The sequence below is a fragment of the Pongo pygmaeus genome, chromosome 16, assembly GCF_028885625.2.
Source record: "Pongo pygmaeus isolate AG05252 chromosome 16, NHGRI_mPonPyg2-v2.0_pri, whole genome shotgun sequence".
Lineage (NCBI taxonomy): Eukaryota > Metazoa > Chordata > Mammalia > Primates > Hominidae > Pongo > Pongo pygmaeus.
Window position 1 is genome coordinate 21,756,391 of NC_072389.2, and position 18,937 is coordinate 21,775,327.

Consider the following 18,937-nt stretch of genomic DNA (forward strand, 5'->3'; position numbering starts at 1 on the left):
GGCGTGGTGGCTCACCCCTGTAATCCCAGCACTTTTGGAGGCTGAGACAGGCGGATCATGAGGTCAGGAGATCGAGACCAGCCTGGCTAACACGGTCAAACTCTGTCTGTACTAAAATACAAAAAATTAGCCAGGTGTAGTGGCATGCGTCTGTAGTCCCAGCCACTTGGGAGGCTGAGGCAGGAGAATCGCTTCAACCTGAAAGGTGGAGGTTGCAGTGGGCCAAGATTGTGCTACTGCACTCCAGCCTGGGTGACAGAGCGAGACTCCATTAAAAAAAAAAAAAAAGAATTTATTGTTAATATTAATTATTTTATTGTTTGTTAAAAGGTGTATCCTTTTATATATCACTGGATGTGATTTTAAATTATTTCACTTCAGGTTTTTGTTGTCGTTTTGGTACCTACGTGCAGGACAGGGTTTGCTTGTTTGTTTTCTTGGAATGCCTTTTTCAGGTCTTGGCATTTTATTTTGCTTTTATAAAACAAGTTTAGAAGTGTTTCCTCTTATTCTCTGCAATAGTTTGCAAACGATTGGTGCCATTTTTTTTTCTTTAAATGTTTGGCAGTGTGCACCAGGAAATATTTAGAATTATGCATTTAATGTCTTTGAAAGATACAGATTCTTTAGATTTTCTTATTTCTTATGTCCATTTAGTTTCAATGAATTTGCCTATTTCAAATAACTTTTAAAAAGTTATTGGCATACTTTTCATAGCATCCTCTTATTGTTCGTTCACTTTCTGAACAACCTGTAGTATGTCCTCTTTCTCATTCCTGATATTGACTATTTGTGCCTACTCTTCTACTTGCTCAGTCACATCAGAGGGTTATCAATTTTATTAGACATTTCACAGAAACAACTTTCGGGTTCATAACTGTTTTACTCTAGTTTTCTTTCCTTATCATTAATGTCTGCTCCTATCTTTATTATGTCCACTCTTACCTCTTTAGATCCCATAGGCTGTTTTTTTCCTAAACTTCTTGAGATGGATTATGAAATCATTAATTTTCATCTTTTCTCCCTAAAACATATGCATTTAAGTCTAAAAATTTCTCTCAGTGCATACCTTATATTTAATTTAATAATTTTGATATGAAATGTTTTCCTTCATCATTCAGTTAAATTACTTTGTAAGTTTTGTAATTACATATTCTTTGACTTGTGGATTATTTGGAAGTATAACATCCAACCATGAGGGAATTTTCCAGTAATCTTTTTAAAATTTATTTTTATAGCTTAATTCTACTGTGGTCAAAGAACATACTCCATATTATTTCAATATTTCAAAATTTATAAAACTTGGTTTGTGGCTCAGAATATAACAAAGTTTGTGAGAATGTGATGTGTAGTCTTCTGTTGTTGGATACAATGTTCTATGTATGTCAATTAGGTCATGTTTAGTAATTGTGTTATTCCAAATTATAGCCTTCCTGATTTTTGTCTGCTTATTCTATCATGAGAGATGTGCTAAAACTACCCTGTGACTGTGCATTGTGCCTTATCTATTTGGAGGCTAGGTTGTTAGGTATGTTCACATTTAGAATCATCGCATCTTCCTAGTGAATTCACCCTTCTGTGATTATAAAACGTTTCTTTCAGCACTTTGAGGATATCTCCCCATTGTCTTCTGACTTCAGTTTATTCTGTGGAGAAGTCAGCTATCAGTCTTCTTTTTGTTCCTTAGAAGGTAATTTGTCCTTTTTCTTCATCTGCTTTTAAGTGCGTTCCCTTTGTTTTGGGTTTTCATCAATTGGGCTATGGTGTAATTAGTGCCTTTCTTCAGCTTGAAGTCCAGGTGTCTCATGAATCTGTGGCTTGAGATCCACCATCACTTTTGACAGATTCTCATTTATTATCTCTTCAGATTAACTTCTCTCCCAAGCTCTTTGTTATGTATTTCTGGGACTGTAAGGACTGTAATTATACCTTTACCTGTATCCAATTTGTCTAATTTCCACTTTCTTTTTACTGTCATTTTACTGATCCTCTGCTCAGGTGTGTCTAATTCAGGGATCAGCAGATTACGACCAGCAGGCCATCATTGTTTTTGTAAATAAAGTTTTATCAGAACAGCCACCCCTATCTGTTTACACATTGTCAATGGCTACTTTTGCACTATACTAGCAGAATTGAATAGTTGCAACAGAAACCATGTAGCCTGAAAACCTAAAATATTTACTATCTGGCTCTTTATAAAATACTTGCCAAAGTCTATTTTAATCCACTTTTAAGTTCGTCCATTGAGATATTGATTTAAATCATTGCTTCTTTTATTCCTAGAATTTCCATTTTAGTTATAGCTTGTTTCCAGTGAAATTCCCCATCTTATAATTTGATTTCTTGAACATTTTAATCTTGTTCCAAGTTCTCTGAAAAACAGTGCCCGAGGCAAAGTGTTCCAATACTTGTGTTATAATCATAGGAATAGCATAAGGTGTTGCTAGGCCCCTCCTGCAGGGAAACCAGACTGAAGCCAAGGCCAGGGTTGTAGGAGGTAATAATGGTGTACTTAAGTTTTTATATTTTCATCAGTTAATACCAATATCTGGATTTCCTGTCATTATGTTTATAATGTCTATTTTTTTTCACTTTTTTAGGTTGTCATTAAATTTTGTTTTTTCTATTCTTAGTTACTTTTAAAGTTTGTGCTGTATATTATGGAAGAAAGGTTGTGGATATAATTTGAGATTGTAGCAGATTTATTGATACTCTTTGTTAAAATCCCCTTTAAAAATTATTATTGGATAATTTTTGCTTCTAGATCTTCAGTGTAACACTCTTCCAACTGGATGATTTTAGCTGTCTTATTTTTGCTTCTAGAAGACAGCTAGGTTAGCAACAGGTGATCTTTATCTAACAAGGAATTGAAATAACTTGAACCAGGGCTTTATACCCTTTGAAGGTTGTCCTGTTTCCAGTTTACTTTATTCCTATGATAGAACTTTCTAGGGTCCTGGGTTGGGAACAGAAACAAAGCTCCTTTTAGCAGTGTATCCTATCTCTGTAAAACCTGTGCTGTCCCCACTCCATTACCATAACCCTGCCTCCCCTTCCCTACACACACATCTTGTGTCTGGAGTTTTTATGTCATTTTGTAATTAAATACATAAAACCACTATTTTGAAATCAATCCTTGTTTAGATTCTCTTGTAAGCTTTACTGATTTATTTAATCATTATTGCTTCTTGCATCTCACTACTTCTGTATTTATATTAGTTCTTAGGTACATTCTTTAGTAGTTTTTTTTCTTTTTTTCCAGTGAATATCTCTAAGTGTTAAAGTTTCAGAATCATTTTGTGTCGGAAAATATATTTATTTCATTGATTAATGATTGGTCATTTGATTATAGGAGGATAACTGATAACTGATTACTGATTAATAACTTGGTTATAGAATTCCAGATTCAACATTCTTGTCCCTCATCACTTTGAGGACTTGACTTTGTTTTCTTGAATCCAATATTTCTTGTGAGAAATGTGACGTTAATCTGATTTTTCACATTTTTCTAGGTAATCATATTTTTGTTTATGATAACTTTTAGGATTTTTCTTTATGCTTTTTGTTTTATTTTTTAAAATGTCTAGAACTCAATGAGCATTTTGAAACAGAGACTTCTGTCTTTCTTAAAATCTAGGAAATTCTAAGCAATTATATCATTAAATATTGCCTCTTCATCATTCTATTTGTCTATTATCTCTATTTTTTAAAGAAATATTATAGCAGATTTATTGATACTTTATTAAAATTCCCTTTAAACTGTATTATTTTGATAAGCTGTTTCTTCCACTAAATGTAGCATTTCTCATATGAAATACCTTTTATAATACTACTTTTATTTTATTTTATTTTATTTTGTTTTGTTTTATTTTATTTTTTGAGATGCAGTCTCACTCTGTTGCCCAGGCTGGAGTGCAATGGTGTGATCTCGGTCATTGCAACCTCCACCTCCCGGGTTCAAGCGATTCTCCTGCCTCAGCTTCCCAAGTAGCTTGCATTACAGGCATGTGCCACCACACCCAGCTAATTTTTGTATTTTTAGTGGAGCCAGCATTTCACCATGTTGGCCAGGCTGGTCTTGAGCTCCTGACCTCAAGGGACCTGCCTGCCTCAGCTTCCCAAATTGCTGGGATTACAGGCATCAGCCACCACGCCCAACCCACTGTATTAATTTTTATTGTTAAAATTTTTTATCCCAATTGTATTTCTTGTTTTTTTTTTCCAATTGCATTTTTTAGAGATTTTTCTTTTTCATTTTCATGTTTTTTTGAGACAGAGTCTTGCTTTGTTTCCCAGACTGGAGTGCAGTGGTGTGATCATGGTTCACTGTAGCCTCAAACTCCTGCACTCGAGGTGTCCTCCTGCCTCAGCATCCCCAATAGCTATAGCTGGGACTACAGGTGCATGCCACCACACCTGGCTAATTTTAAACTTTTTCTTTTGGAGAGATAGGATCTCGCTATGTTGACCAGACTGATTTCAAACTTGTGGCCTCAAGTGATCCTCCTGCCTTGAACTCCCAAAGTGCTAGGATTACAGGTGTGAGCCACTGTGCCTGGCCTGGTTTTTCTAACACATTAATTTTTTCTTTTACTTTTTTTTTTTCTTTTAGATGGAGTTTCCTTCTTGTTGCCCAGGCTGGAGTGCAATGGTGCGATCTCAGCTCACTGCAACCTCTGCCTCGTGGGTTCGAGCTATTCGCCTGCCTCAGCCTCCTGAGTAGCTGGGACTACAGGCACATGCCACCACACCCAGCTAATTTTTGTATTTTTTAGTAGAGACCAGGTTTTGCCATGTTGGCCAGGCTGGTCTCAAACTCCTGACCTCAGATGATCTACCCACCTCGGCCTCCCAAAGTGCTGGGATTATAGGTGTGAGCCACTGTGCCTGGCCACATTAATCTTTTCCTAGCATTTTTAATTGACAAAAATTGTATATATTTATAGTGTATAACATGATGTTTTGAAATATGTATATATTGTGGAATGGCTAAATGGAACTAATTAACATATATATTACCTCATTTGTGCCCTATTTCTTTTTTTTTTTTTTTTTGAGACAGTGGTTCAAGAAATTCTCCCACCTTAGCCTCCTGAGTAGCTGGGACTACAGGCATGTGGCACCATGCTGGGCTAATTTTTGTATTTTTAATAGAGATGGGGTTTCACCATGTTGGCAAGGCTGGTCTTGAACTCCTGACCTCAAGTGATCTACCTGCCTTGGCCTCCCAAAGTGCTGAGATTACAGGTGTGAGCCACCATGCCTACCCCCCATTTCCTTTTAATTAGATACTAGACTGTTTAAACACCATATATTTGTACACTTAAGTTGAGTTCTTGCAGTTGTGCTTCTAGAAGAATTTTTCAAAAGGATGTGCTTAAATATATTATTATTAAAAATAATGGTTCAGTTCTTTTACCAGCCCATCAGTCATCAGTGGAGACAAACTGACTTCTTTCCCTGCACTGTGAGGTGGGGAGGAGGTGAGTTCCAGGCTTTGTTCATGAATATTTAGAGCTCAGAGTTAGACAAATTTCACATTTACATTTTTGAAGCTGATTTTAAAATTGGTGTGGTGATTAGAGATGTCTCATCACACAGCACCTTACTCAGCAGCCTGAATTCAATGGTGTTAATGAAGAAGATGCATTTGCCTTTATTCTTGAAGACAGTGCAAAATGGATTTGGAAAACACCTTTTACTTTTAGCCAAAGAAAAAAAAAACCATAAACAAACTTGTTTGCCTGTGTTACTGCATTTCTCTTCTTGATTGCCCTTAATGTATGTATTATTTTTAATTTTCTATGAAAAATCGGAGAAGCAGGAAGAAGGAGTGACTTTCCCAGCCAGGTTGAGTCAATGGGTGTGTTGGTTCTAACGTTAGATTTACAACTTTTCTCTCCTCAGGTGCAAGAGTATAAGCTTATTAAAAAGAGAAAGGGTCCCTACTAAGTGGTAAAGGGGAAAGCCCTGCTTATTGTCTGCTTAGTTCAAGGTCTTTTTTTTTTTTTTTGAGACAGAGTCTCATTCTGTCACCCAGGCTGGAGTGCCGTAGCCAAATCTTGGCCCACTGCAACCTCCGCCTCCCAGGTTTAAGCGATTCTTGTGCCTCCGCCTCCTAAGTAGCTGGAATTACAGGTGCCTGCTACCATGCCTGGCTAATTTTTGTATTTTTAGTAAAGACAGGGTTTCTCCATGTTGGCTGGGCTGGTCTCGAACTCCCAACCTCAGATGATCTACCTACCTTGGCCTCCCAAAGTGCTGGGATTACAGGCGTGAGCCACCGTGCTTGGCCTTGTTCAAGGTTTTCATAGTCAGTAGAGGAAGGTTTGGGGACAAGTGTAATCCAGGGCTCTACACACATGCCAGAAAAGCAGCATCTTTCATGCTCCGGTGGAAGATTATTGTCCATTTGATATGGAGAACTGGCAACTCTCAGGAGCAAATGAGAAGGCAACCAGAGCTACTGTCAAAATAATTCTCTTTTTCTGAACTGACTTTTAAATCAAAGAATAAATGCATGCAACCCAGGAACCATGATTTACTAGAATAGGAATTTATGTTGAAGCTTCCCCTTAGAGTACCAGGCAGTGGTACTAGGTGTTTACCATGTGTCAAACCATGGGTTAGATGCTCATAATCACATTTATTCTTCAAGAAAACTCTAAGGAAGGTCTCTTATTCCTGTCTTATGCATGAACAAACTGACCCTTAGAAAGTGTAAAGAGCATACAGTAGTATGTTGTTCAGCTAGTAAACAGTGCAGCTAGGATCTGGTGCCAGGTCTGCTTGATATCCGAGTCATGCTCTAAATGACTTTGCCCTTTGCCTCCCTTAAACCTCCTACTATACCTGGGACCAGATCAGGGTATGCAGGCTCAGGTATGGTCTTGTTTGAAGAGCTAGAATAAATCCTTCTCCAGCCCAGCCTAGCTCCACATCTCAATCCTTGAAGCCTATGGCATATCAATTTACTTAGAGTCAGAAACTGGCCTTTCTCCTTTAAACTACAGGTATATGAAGGAGGGCTCTTCAGTCAGTGCCAGGTTGCTGTGAATATGCAGGCAGATGTCTCTCTTCTGGAATTTAGGCTCCCCCTGAAACAACAGGGCAGGCACTTTTATGGGAAGCCCTGGGCAGCCCAGGCCCAAGAAGAAGTTTATGTCCCTGGAAATGGAGAGAAGACTGAATAGTGCCACAGAAAGAAAGTACAAGTGAATCTCCCCAGTTCACCAGCTAGTTCCTCCCAGGGCCAGGGTTGAGGCAAAAGACCACATGATGATGATCCTGCAGCAGGTGATTCTCACAGTGGGCTTCCTGGACCTGCAACATCAGCATCTCCTGGGAACTAACTAGAGATACAGATTCTCAGGCTCCACCACAGACCTACTGAGTCAGAAACCCCAGGGTGTGGCTCATCCTCCAGGAGATGATGGTACGCACTCCACTTTGAGAACCATCGCCTCTTTAAGCCGGTGTCTTTGGATAGCAGCTGGAGCCATATTGCCATCACTATTCTTGCCATATCTGTGTTATTCCTGCACTGTTATTTACTAAAGGATTTTTCTTTAAGGGGGCGTTTACTCAACTTAAATAAACATATTCACAAAAAGAATTTAATAACTACCGTAAGTGGAAATCTATCCCTTGTCACAAATAGAGCACAATCACAAAATTCATACAGTGAGAACAAACCAGTGGAGTAAGTCACTTCAAGTTTCTACCGGCTCTGACATTCATTCAGTTTATTTTCAATTCCCTCTGAATTTTCTTGAATGTTATAAGCATTTTTATAAGGCAAAGTTTCCTTTACATCTTTGAGTCACTTATGACTCTTTGGGTACTCTTACTCTGCAGAAAAACAAACATATCTCTCTCTTTTTTATTTGTTTGTTTGTTTTAGAGGCAGGTCTCACTAAGTTGCCCAGGCTAGACTCAAACTCCTGGGCTCAAGCGATCCTCCAACCTCAGCTTCCCAAGTAGCTGGAACTACAGGCATATGCCACCATGCCTGGCTAATTTTTAAAATATTTTGTAGAGATGGCATCTCACTATGTTGCCCAGGCTGGTCTCCAACTGGTGGGCCCAAGCCATCCTCCCACCCCAGCCTCTGGAGTAGCTGGGAGTGCAGGCATGTGCCACCATGCCTGGCTCAAACATCTATTTTTTAAAAAATTTTATTTCTTTGTTCTTACACACAGTCATTCAGAGAGACGTTCACATTTGGATCCGTAAGATAAAAGACACTTTCTACTCCAGAGGAGACACTTTTTTAATGGGATTCAGCTCAATCCAGTTGACTAAATTCTTGGGAAGCAAATAGGTGTTTCTCATACTCGGGTGCCCATGGAAAGACGTAGTCCTGCTGGAACTGTAAATGTGCATGAGCACTTAGCAGTGAGATTGTCTTACAATCTCTGTAAGAACAGAAGGGAGATTTTAGGCTGCTTTTGGGGAGCCTGGCATTTTCTGTACACTGGCAGAATTTCAGTACATTTGCTCAAGATACAGAAAAGCACTCTGCCTCATTTCTTTTGCTTTTTGCTATCTCTAAACTGTGATAAAACAGAAGAGGAAAATTAATTGTCTCTCCCCAAATTATAAACACCTGTATATGCCCTGTTTTCATTTAGAAGTCTATTTCTATTTAGAACAAAGATTTTTTTTTTTTTCTGACTCAAGGAGCTGTAATCTCATTTTGTACTTGTTTTGGGGAAAATAAAATACACACATAAAACCCACAAGGAAAGCATTACCAAAATTTAATTATATTAGTCATCAAATCTGTGTGATGTGTGTGAATGGATTTTAAAGTGTTTTGGATAATCAAGAAAATTAGTCCATTGGTCTCTAAAGTACCGGGGGTGCTTGGATGGACTTTCCTAGTCCCATCTGTAATCGTCAATGTGAGACACTTGAGATCAATCTGGAGCAAGTACCTAGATTGCCATTGCCATCTGATATCGTTGACTTTCTGGCAGATATTGGCACCCAAGTAACATTTTATTGACTCCATTTGGATTTTCATTCTTGCGGTTTCGACCTTGCTTTTTATAATGCTTACCAGTCCGTCCTTCTGCACTCAGCTTACATCCAAGCCGTGTCTTATAGAAAGCTGTCTAGTGGTTTATAAAATCAGATTCCTCTCGACAATCAGGACTTTAAATGTATTTTCAGACCTTTAGACCAACTGGCAGACGCAGAGCGCTTGGCTTTGGCCATTTTTTTCTTTCGTAAAGAGCTCATTCTAGTTTTGAAAAATTACCTTTTTTTAAAAAAGTTTAACTTAACAGACACTTATGTAGTGACAGGAAACTTGGAATCAGATCTTTCAGGAAATAGAAGCATCATTTTGTGACTTGCTTTTTAAATTTATAGCACTCATCTATTTGCAATGTTCACTTTCCTCAGAAACTCTACAAATTAGATGTAGTAGAATCAAGAATAAGTCTTCATTCCTTCTGTTTGAAGGCTTGTGAGACGAGGGCTGGGGAGTGACATAGGGGGATGGATTTTGTTCCTTTTTGTATTGACAATGCTTAATTCCCCATTTGGAAAGCTTATTGGTATTGCAGGTGCCTGTGGCATCCCAGGGGAGAAGAGTAAAATGTGGTACTGTGTATGCAAATCACAAAATGTTATGAAAGAAATATTCAACCCAGCAACCACCCAGCGCAAGGGTAGTTCTCAAAAACATGATGTTGAGTGAAAAAAGTGGAAAACAGAACAAGATTTAAAACACATTATCATTCATTAAGCTAAAAACAGATACACAAAAAAACAACATTACATAAGATGGTTGCATATTTAAGGACATAACAACAAATCAAAATAGGTGTGTTGCGGGGATTGGAATGGGAGCGTCAATAAGGGAAGAAGAGAGATTATATGGAAATGAGAGAAGGGCCTTGCACAGTGCTGTGGTGACAATGAGGAGAAAAGACAATGAACCGAGGAGAATGAATAACTCACCTGCACCTGGGCTGGAAACAGTTCTTAAGAGGAGACTATTGTCATTTTTTAGTTAGAAGTGCTGAGAGTACCACAGTTGGTACTAATTGTCATTCTCAATTTTGGCCACGCATTTTAGTCATCTGAGAAGAACCTGAGAATCTTTTTTAAAAGGTGCTGTTTTCCTGGATCCTGGCCACAGGACTTCTGACTTAATTGGACCATGAAGGAACCTGGGCATTAGAGTGTATTAAAAGCTCCCATGTGGTTCTGCTATACAGCCAGGGTTGAGAGCCACTGAGTTAAGTTTCTTAAAGAGGAAAAAAAAAGTGTGTGGCAGGTGGTAACTCTGCCAAGTAAAAATGAATGCAATATTCAGACTTTCCTTTTCTAACACTTTGTTATCAGCTCAATTCTGCTGAATGTGTGGATATCCGCTTGAAGAGGGTAGTTCCTGACCATTATTGTCACTACTACCCTGAAAATGTAAAACCAAAACCAAAACTGAAGGAATGCAGCGTGGATCCCTGCCCATCAAGGTTTGTGTCATTGTCCACACCCTCTTTACTTCAAAAAGAAACAAATCAGCTTCACCTGAGACTGATCAATCTTTGCAGGGCAATACATTTCTGTTTCCTGACTTTATCTCCTGGTGGCAGGTGCCTACGTTCACATTTGTAACTATGGTGCATAGAAGTTAGGACACATTCATTAGGAATGAAAGTATAGCTTTCTCTTGTCATGGGCTATGTGTTCCTAAGTTTTTTTATAATGAACCTTTTTGAACATCTCCTGCTCTCTTCATCCAAGTAATATGTCTAGTCCATCTGCCAATCATAAATATCTTTCACTCACCATTTTAGCTTTTAAACTGGGTCACCCATTATCATGTTTTGGCTTTTGAAGTATTCCTATTAAATTCAGTATAAATAATGCATTGTGCAAGGAAGTAAAATTTTAATGCCAAAGCAAAAAAGCTATGCGTAAACTATCCTATTGCATAATTTAGTACCTGCTGACTTGGATTGCCTGGGGAAGTTTCCTGGCTTACTACAATACCTTAAAATAACAGAACAATATCAAGTCCCATAATCCTCCAGATATCTGCCAGCTGGCTTAGGAAGAAGTGTGCAAGTGGAAAAGGAAGCGTTCTCAGTGGATTTCATTTCCTGTTACTAAACTGCCCATTTCCTGTAAGTCTGGTTGAACGTAATTATGAATAGAGACCTTTCAGAGGACAAATTCTGTGAAATAAAGTGGTTTTCTGAAGATCCTACTAATACGACAGTGTGTTAATATCACTAATATATTAAGAGAGTAATTATTATAAAAAGGAATAAATTTATTGAAATTGCAAGATACTTTTTTCCTTTGATTAATATACTGCTAGTTTAGTTTTCTATATTTTCAAATAGAACTGGGGAATTTGTGTCGTAGATATTCTTGACAATTAAAGAGATGATGGCTGAATTTTTGGGAATGGTTGATAACACTTGATATTTTTAGTTTCCAATTTGGAAGAGCTCTGTCTTTTGGGATGTCAAATATTATATTCATCAATTAATGAATGTGTGAATTTATTATAGAAATGATATTCTCACAATGATTTCATTTGTAGTGATGGATTTAAAGAGATAATGCCCTATGACCACTTCCAACCTCTTCCTCAGCGAGTGATATGTTTCCTTTTCCTTTTTGCAATTTAAGTAGTTTGCAAGGAACTGTAGCATCTGTAGCAATAGCCTAAAATGTATGAGGGTTAGATATTAGACACTTTATAGAGCTAAGGGAAAACAGACTTCAACTCAATAATAGGAGAAATCTTTCTAAGAATTAGATGGAATAGGCTGCCTCAAAAGATGATGTTTCCCATCGCTGGAGCTGTCAAGCGTATCTTGGACAACTGAGTATTATAGCAGGAGCTCAAGTGTTGCAATTAATCAGAAATTTTAATCCCCTTTTATCCCGAAAAGAGTAATATGGTCCTTCCTGACTCTGAGGTTCTGTGATTCTCTAATAATATTGTCCATTAGTATTTTACAGTTTAGAGGCAGTTTGAAGATGCAGCCACACTGTATATTTTAATTGATTTAATTTTCACAATGGTCTGATGAAGGGTAAATAGGGAAGGTATATTATTCTCAGTTGACAAAAACCCCAGATGTGAGGAGCTAAGTACCTTGTGACTAAAATTTGTGTGTGGCAGTTAAGAATAAAGTCTTGGCCGGGTGTGGTGGCACATGCCTGTAATCCCAGCACTTTGGGAGGCTAAGGCGGGTGGATCACTTGAGGTCAGGAGTTCAAGACCAGCCTGGCCAACATGGCGAAACCCCATCTCTACTAAAATGTACAAAAATTAGCCAAGCGTGGTGGCAGGTGCCTGTAATCCCAGCTAATTGGGAGGCTGAAGCAGGAGAATAGCTTGAACCCAGGAGGCAGAGGTTGCAGTGAGCCAAGATCTTGCCACTGCACTCCAGCCTGGGTGACAGAAAGAGACTCCATCTTAAAAAAAAAATTAATTAAAATTAAAAAAAAGGCCAGGCATGGTGGCTCATGCCTGTAATCCCAGCACTTTGGGAGGCTGAGGCAGGCGGATCACGAGGTCAGCAGTTCTAGATTAGCTTGACCAACATGGTGAAACCCTGTCTATACTAAAAATACAAAAATTAGCCTGGCATGGTGGTGCATGCCTGTAATCCCAGCTAGTAGGGAGGCTGAGGCAGAATTGCTTGAACCCGGGAGGCAGAGGTTGCAGTGAGCCAAGATTGCACCATTGCACTCCAGCATGGGTTACAGAGCGAGACTCTGTCTCAAAAAAAAAAAAAAAAGTGTAAAGTCTTAATGACTCCCAGTCCCAGGCTCATTCAGCTGAACCACACCTGATACCTTAAGGCCATACTTTTTGCCACCATCTTTGCAAACTTCAAACAAACAACAAATAAATAATATAATTTTGTTTGCTTTTGAGCTGGGAACATAATCCTTGGACTGCATGTTCCGTGTCCTGTGGAGGAGGGATTCGGAGACGGAGCTTTGTGTGTGTGGAGGAATCCATGCATGGAGAGATATTGCAGGCAGAAGAATGGAAGTGCATGTATGCACCCAAACCCAAGGTTATGCAAACTTGTAATCTGTTTGATTGCCCCAAGTGGATTGCTATGGAGGGGTCTCAGGTAAGATTTGAGAATATGCCACTTTTAATTAATTCTCATATTTTAAGGGATATTTTCTATATGCCCACCATGGTGCTAGACAGCACGCAGACAAAAAAAGTGGTAAAAGAGCATGGTTCCTACTCCAAAGAGCTTAGGAAGACAGTTGGAGGACAAGGTAAGAAAGACCAGAAGCATCAAGGTACGCAGGAATAATTAATATTAAGGACATTAATAATAATATTTCCATGTAATTATCAGCATAATTAATATTAAGTACTGTAAAGAACAAATCTGTAAAGAACAAATGTTGAAGCAGAGTCAATCAGGAAGTATTTGTTGCCCTTGTGTTGCCTAATCCGTCTTTGAATAATTTAAACAAGCAAGAATTAAAATTTAAATTGTTTAAATTCTTTGAAGAATGTAAACAAGCGAGAACCTGAGAAACATCACTGGGTTAGGGTTAGTATTAGGGAGATGGCCAAACAGAGATGGCTGAGCAAAGGCAGTAATGACAAGAAGTGACTCAAAGTTGAAGATTTGAAGAGATGACCCATGTTACTAAGAACTGAGAGATGAAGTTGGAAATGCTGACACGACATGAAAGTGTCTGTCCTTGATCCAGTAGCTACTAAGAACCTTCACAATTTTTGTGGAGACATAATATATTTTAAGTAATTGAGGCAAGATAGCCTAACATTGGGAAAGACCAGAGGTGGGCAGCCTATTTAGAAATCATCCGTGGGGTCAAGTTGTATGAAAAAAGAAAAGAGAAGAAGGAAAACACCCCAGAGGTATAACAAGGTTCATGTCAAATTAGCGTAGTTTTCACTTTCTAAAGAGATGACTGAGTAAGCCTCCAGAACAAATAAAATGCAGCTGGATTAGTCAAAGATGAAAAATGCAGACATTGATATTTAATAATTTAATCTTAATCCTTTAATTTTCTAGAGAGTGAGGTGTAGTTGACTCAAGTTTCTCCAGCTTTCTTAAGTGATTTCCACACTTAAGTTCAACATATACATGCATTAATATATCTATTCATGTATTTATTCAATGCATCAGCTACCGTGCTAAGAAGTAAATACAACTTGCTCCTACCACCCAAAAGCTTAGAATCTAGTTGCACAGACATGCATGCAAACAACGTTGTGATACAGTATTGTATTGTGCATGAGTAGCATCATGTGCCTAGTACTTCAGAGACACAAGGTGGAATGATTCACTCCACCTGAAGGTGTCAGGAAAGCTTCAGAAAGGAGGTAGCACTTGAACTTGAAGGACAAGTGAGTGTCAGGTGAAGACCATATCAATCTTTTTCTGATATCCCCAGACTAAACATCATCACCCTGTAGAACTTTATTCAAACTTGCTAGGGAAGAAGTTATCAATTAATTTTTGGTCACATACTCCCTAAAAAGAAGATTAGAGAATTATGCATTTCTTCACATATATTTAGGTTGACATTTGAAATTTCCTATCACAAGTTTAAATAATTACAAAGAATATCATTTCAACATGTTGTGAATGTTGACATTTTAAAATAAGAGTGTTGCAGCATTCAAAAAAATCTGTCTAGTGGAATTTAAATGCCATGATAATTTCTGTCTTTGCCATCTTTCATTTAAAAAACACAGGGGTGACCTCTTCTTTAACAATTTGGATGTTGTGCATATTTCTCCCTTGAACTCACATTTACAATCAACTCTCCCTACAGAATTTTATTCTAATATAACATATTTTTATGCTTTAAAGTCTTTTTTATTACACTATTCTACTTCTCTCCAAGAAAATATATATGATCATTGAAATTAATTTATTTTACTTTCCTGTGGCCATAAGGCCCTAAGTATTTAAAATATTCATCTGAATTGAGTAAATTTTACTACACAGTCAAAATAATGTATATATATATATATTTCAAAGTTCGGTAAATAAGAATAACACATAAAAATTGCATTTCCTTTGAATACACACTTAGTTCATCATGTACATGCATTAATATATCTTGATAGAAGATAAGTGGAGCTTAAAAACTAGTCCATATATTCATCATCAGAATGAGCCATGTGTTCAGCAATGATTTTATTGTTAATTTTTACTATTGGTTTCTTATTTTGTTTTGTTTGGCTTTGCATGTGTACACTGGGAAAGCTTGTTCACATAAATCAATAGACCAGGATGGAAGGATTTTATTTTAGCAAGGTCGTTTTGTTCTTTGAACTCCTGAGTTATGTGCCAAAATTCATGTGATGGTCTAGCATCAAAAATTATTTTTAAGGATCTTTCTGCTGGCAATTTAAGTCCTCTTTCTATTTTGTTGAAAGCAAAAAATATCATCTCAGCTGCAAAAGGATTTGTTATCGAGACATTAGGGACTTTCACTTTTTCAGCCCCCAATCAACATTATTTCTACAACTGCAGAGCTTGTTTTCAGCTCTCTGAAGTCCTAGCCATATGTTTTATGTTGGCTTTAGAGCTTTTATATCACCCTCCATCCCCATAAATACCATGACTTCATCATTATGCATATTATCAGAGTAGAGGATGTTAACTAGCTCTTCTCATTCACCATACTTCACCCTTAATACTTTTCACTTTTTTCAAAAATCAAATATATTCTCAGTGATGTGGATTTTCCATCATCGAGGACATATGCAGCTCTGCAGAGGAGTTCTGGAACCATTGTAAACACTGACAGTGCCATTGGGGAAGTGTCCAGCTTCCCAGAAGGGTGGTTTAAAAGGAGAGGATACTCCTTTGGATTAACCAGTTGTAGTATAGTTATATCTTGTACTGTTTTCTTTCTCTTTGGGTGAATTTTTTTCTTTCATGGCTAAAACAGCCACTCAAGATTATATATATCTCAAATTGATAAACTTGGGGGTAGGTGAGTCAATTTTCCAAAAACGGTAATCTCAAGCTTCACTGAACTCATTAAAGTATTTGTTCAGTGGTTTCAAGAGTGGCATCATGAACTAGAGAGATTTCCCAATATTCTGCCTGATGTGCATACACTGAGAAAAGTCTCCATATCCTCGAAACATATCTTTGAAACTTGTCCCTAGCAATACACAGGTACAAAGTGCTTAGAGGGTCAGAAAATACTTTTCAAACTTCTTAAAGCAGTAGCTTGGCCATGGCTTTGGCAATAGATGGCTCTGGGAGGGAATTCCACTCTGCCTGTTAGGAACTGTGTGACCTTGAGCAAGATCCTTAGATGGTGGGCCGTTTGCTTATCTGTTCAATAAGCCTGAAGCTACTGACCTGGAAGTGGGTCAGGAGGATTCATGAGATAACAAATGAAGGAAGTGCCTGTCCCATAGCAGGTAACCAAAGGCAACCAAGAACTCTCAGCCCCTCCCTGGGGTGGATCCAGAATGGGTGGGGTCTGAAGTTTGTACAGATTGGAGGGGACTCCTCAAAAACAAGAATATATAACACAAATATTGAGTATTGAAGGGAATGTTTATTTAGAATCAGAAAGGAAATTATAAGAAATTACGAATTTTAGAAAGATGACAACAACCACATTGTGAACTCTGGACTTAATATTAATATTTAATAATGATATATTAAATGATGTATTAGTTATGTTAATGATGTATTAATACGGGTTCATCAGTTGTAACAATGGCACCACACTAAGGCAAGATGTTAATAATAGGGAAAATCATAGGGGGAAAATGGGGTGAAGGGGAATATTGGGGCTCTCTGTACTGTCTGCTCAATATTTCTGTAAACCCAATAAGGTCCTCAAAAAATATAGTCTATCAATTTTTTTAAATGCATACATATATATACTCCCCAACATGCAGATTATATTAGCCCATTCTCACACTGCTATGAAGATACTACCAGAGACTGGTTAATTTATAAATGAAAGAGGTTTAATTGACTCACAGTTCCACATGTCTGGGGAGGCCTCAGGAAACTTACAATGATGGTGGAGGGTGAAATAGAAGCAAGTACCTTCTTCACAAGGCAGTAGGAGAGGGAGAGAGAGCATGAAGGGGGAAGAGCCCTTTATAAAACCATCAGATCTTAGGAGAACTCACTCACTATCATGAGACCAGGATGGGGAAAACTGCCCCCATGATCCAATCACCCTCTACCAGGCCCCTCCCATGACAAGTGGGGATTATGGGGATTACAATTCAAGATGAGATTTGGGTGGGGACACAGAGCCAAACCATAACACAGATAAATTTGAAAAGCTATTCTAGATTTTTATATGACATGAAAACATTCCACTCATAGGCAAGAGTAACTTTCAAATCATAAACAAATAATCCAAGAAAAAAATGCTGACAACACAAACTTCACAAAAATTCAGGGAAAAATAGCATAATGTTTTTATTAACTTTAACTGTGGCAGTTATAGATGTATCGGGATACATCGATAGTATTTTTTTCTGTAGTGTTTGGCTGAATACTCTTTGATGGCCTCGTTATGTGAGAGCAGTTTTGCAAGACTGACTTTTATAGACGGAATAGAAAAATAATCCTCTGGCATAATTCATCAGAATTGTATTATATTTTTATTGACAGTTCAGAAAGGTTTCATTCATCTTCAAAAATTATTTTGGGTAGGGTCATGTAAACTTTTAATCAAACTTGAGAAAACTTCTAACAAGTTTCTTTGATATTTGAGCAGTAAGATTTCAAGGCATTTGTAATTTTCTTGAATTACGATCTCACCTTAAATACTTTTTGAATTGAGAAGTGGAACAAGGTTGTACAAAAGAGGGGCCCTGAAATACAAGCATCACAGAAAATTAGCCTCTGTACCCTTCCTTACATAATATTTGTCTAAAAGTCTTTTGTGTTTAATATTTATGTAGTTCATGGCTCTCCTTTGCATATGATACAATAATGCCTTTGTGGTTGTCTTAAAAGAAATGCATTGGCTTCTCTTTTCTTCTTTGAAGTGCATGATGACTTGTGGCCGAGGGTTACGGTACCGGGTTGTTGTGTGTATTAACCACCGTGGAGAGCATGTTGGGGGCTGCGATCCACAACTGAAGTTACACATCAAAGAAGAATGTGTCATTTCCATCCCGTGTTATAAACCAAAAGGTAAGTCTGTGGTGCATTGTAAATTCAAATCAAATGGTATTTCCAGCTCCCATTCCAATATTGTAGCATTTCCCTTTCAACTTACTACTTTCTTATAAAAATTGTTTTATTGACAGATTGCAATAGACCTTCCCATCTAGATAAAGAAGTTAGATATATGTGAATTATTCATCTGGAGGGAAAACTGAGCTCCTGTTGATTCAGTACAGATGGAGTAGCTCCTATTTAGTTTTATACTAACATTTCTTGGTGGACATAAGAAAATTAAATGCAGTCCCTCCCTTGAAGAAAAAGAATGGCGGGGGGGAGATTGAAAAAGGAGGGGAAGGAAAAGTAGAAGGAGGAAAAGACAGAAGAGCAAGAAAAGGAGGAAGAAGTAGAGGAGGAGGAGGAAATTATTCTTTTCCCAAGATTCTCATTCTTCTTTATAGCTACCTTTCCACTGGAGTGTAAGATTTTTGAGGGAGGAATGATGTCATCTTTATCATGTGTACTAATGCATGGAATGAATGAAAACTTCCAGTTCCCAGTGGGGATCTATGGATGCATTTATAATCTCTCCAGTAGTTCACATTTGTTCCACATGAAAGAGCAGAAATGGGTAGCATCCATGGATAGGAGGATTTGGCATCATCTCTCTGATATATGATCTTCTCTGTACATAATTATTTCCATGTTATTTAATGTTAACCATCCTCATGAAAAGTATCTTCCATCTTGAAATGGGAGAAAAGATTATTCCCAACTATTAGTAA

The 18,937-nt window shown here is 37.8% G+C and overlaps 1 pseudogene; it reads left to right on the top strand.

The window, feature by feature from the left end:
* Window positions 1-18,937, top strand: part of LOC129026623 (ADAMTS-like protein 3) — a 128,121-nt pseudogene that overhangs the window by 100,078 nt on the left and 9,106 nt on the right.